At 34.5% G+C, this 2,614-nt stretch overlaps 1 protein-coding gene across 1 annotated transcript in view; it reads left to right on the plus strand.

Moving 5' to 3' along the window:
- The window catches only part of LOC111085369 (amiloride-sensitive sodium channel subunit gamma-like), a 44,619-nt gene that overhangs the window by 21,294 nt on the left and 20,711 nt on the right, over window positions 1-2,614 (plus strand). The window lies entirely within an intron of this gene.

The following is a 2,614-nucleotide window of genomic DNA, read 5'->3' on the forward strand; positions in this document are numbered from 1 at the left end:
CACAAGTTCTTTCTTGATAAAACTGGTTTATTCTTTCCGAATATAACTTTACCGATACACTCAACTTCAACAATCGCGCTAAACAAACGCTATAACAACGAACGTGCTCAATAATACTTCTGACTGCAGATCAATTACTCACTATCTACACACACATTACATTACATTCCCGCGTCACGTTGTCACCCTCTTATATATACCAGACTACCCTATCTAGTAAATACTAGAGCATTCATGAAGGAACAAGATAGTTCTAGAAACTAGAGGGCGCCACACCAGTCACGTGACCTCGATGACGCAGCACTATGAATAACTGTGGTTGATCCTGTCAATGATTGGATAAAGATAGCCAGTGCATTTATTGGTAAATCATTTCAGCACTTGAAAGATCTCCTGAAAGATTTTAATTAAAAAAAAGGTTTTATTGGACAGAAATATGAGGCGATTCCATTAGAGGCGCAGGCACATTAGGTATTTCTAAACAGAACTTGAAGATCTTTCCTAGACTTCCGAAAATATTCAATGATTTTGGCTTAATTAGTTTTGGGGTGACTGTAGGTATCATTATTATCAGCTGGGCAGTGGATAAGCTGATCTTTGACATTTGCTATACTTCCAAAGATATTGTACGTTGGAAATGATCCACTCTCGGTGGTTTGGTAGTTTTTGTATGATTGGTGTTTAGTTGTGGTGGCTCTGAAAACTTTAGGGCTAGTCAGTTGTATTTAGTTAGATGTGACATCTATCAGCATATCTTCATTTCGAATTTGTCAAGGTGAAGATACCTAGTCTAGCTTCTGGTGTCTTGGGCATGGCTGTATACTTAGGAACATCCCTGAAGTGATCAAGCAGGAAATTGTAGTTAAATATGCCTTCCATTGTAGCGCAAAAATTCAATAACAATACGAGAAGAATGAAACAATATACAGCTGGCTCTTTGAAAACAATACATTCAGGAAGGTTGAGAATTTGATCTTCAGTGAAAAAAAAATGAGTATTAAAATGCAAGGTCAATGAAATTTAGAATTTTAGTTAAAATTACATGTTAGTGTTGTAGTGACCTGGTTACAACAATTCTCTGTCTAAAAGCTTGCCTTAGAAACAGCGTGCATAACTGTTTATATGGTTAAGTGACAGTTATATAGGATTAAGAATGCTGACAGGCAACTACAATGCAACACTGCACAGATGTTATTTCTTGCCTCCAGCTATGTACTTTTATGCAACTTAATTGTACCTTGTACTGATCCAATTTTAAGAAAATATTCAGTAAACTGTGCACTTCTACTTTAAAATAATGCCTTAGAGGCCAGTAATTATTTAAAACTTAATTTCTATGGGAGTTGCACCTATAGTCGTATATTCCACAGCAATAACAAACCACGAAATATGATATTCCACTGGTGAACAGATACTAAGGTTTAAATTTTGGAAGCCCTATGAGAAGCAAATGCAGGATACTAACAAGAGTTGGTGGACACATTTATGGTGAAGTAAGGTGCATTTTTCATTGCATAGATCTCGAACTGTAGCAAGAAGCCTTCAAAACTATATGGCATGAGATTCTCCAGATCTGCTTAAAAGAAAGATTGGAGAGCAATGAGGTATTATTCACACTTGTGATAACATTTCATATTAGTTCTTCAGGCTGTATTCAAGTTTAGCTATTTGGTACTAGTGTGAAAGAACTAGCTGATGCAGGGTAAACTTCAATAGAAAACTGTGAGGTCTCTTCTGCAGAGACCACAGTCTGTCACTTTTGTATTGGTGGAGCACTGGATATCATGGATTGAAGTACTGGAAGTGATACACGTGGATCAGGGATCCAATTTTGACAGCTAACCATTTTCTGAGATCTGTAAAGTCTTAGGTACGGTAAATATGCACACTTCACCTTATCATTCACAGTCTGATGGTTTGGCAGAATGAGTAATACAGACTACAAGATGAATGCTTGCAAAGTTTGTTAATCCCAGCCAAATCAACTGTGATGAATACTTGGCATACGTGCTGATGGCACACTGAGCAACAGAGTAAAGATCTACTGATTATTTGTCAAAGAAGCTCATATTTTTTTATACCAATGAAAATTTCCTGATATAACATAAACAGAAATAAAAACCAAATGATATGATATAATATTATCGGTACGAAGGTAGTTTCACAAAGTTATTTATTCTTTTATACCAATGAGAATTTCCTGATATAACATAAACAGAAATAAAAACCAAATGATATGATATAATATTATCGGTACGAAGGTAGTTTCACAAAGTTATTTATTCTTTTATACCAATGAAAATTTCCTGATATAACATAAACAGAAATAAAAACCAAATGATATGATATGATATTATCGGTACGAAGGTAGTTTCATAAAGTTATTTATTCTTTTATACCAATGAAAATTTCCTGGAGGTTCTGATATTTTTTGTATTATTATGTTTCATTTGATAGTTCATTTTATCATAGTGTTATAGATTTTAATACCTATATATAATTCAGTATGAAATGGGCCAAGAACCATAAGGGAAATATTTTTTGCGTTAAAATACAAACTAATTATTGTTGGAAAACCTGGAAGTTTCAAGTGATCAACCTTCGCTTCCGAAAA

Source organism: Limulus polyphemus, unplaced genomic scaffold (genome assembly GCF_000517525.1).
Source record: "Limulus polyphemus unplaced genomic scaffold, Limulus_polyphemus-2.1.2 Scaffold354, whole genome shotgun sequence".
Taxonomy (NCBI): Eukaryota; Metazoa; Arthropoda; class Merostomata; order Xiphosura; family Limulidae; genus Limulus; species Limulus polyphemus.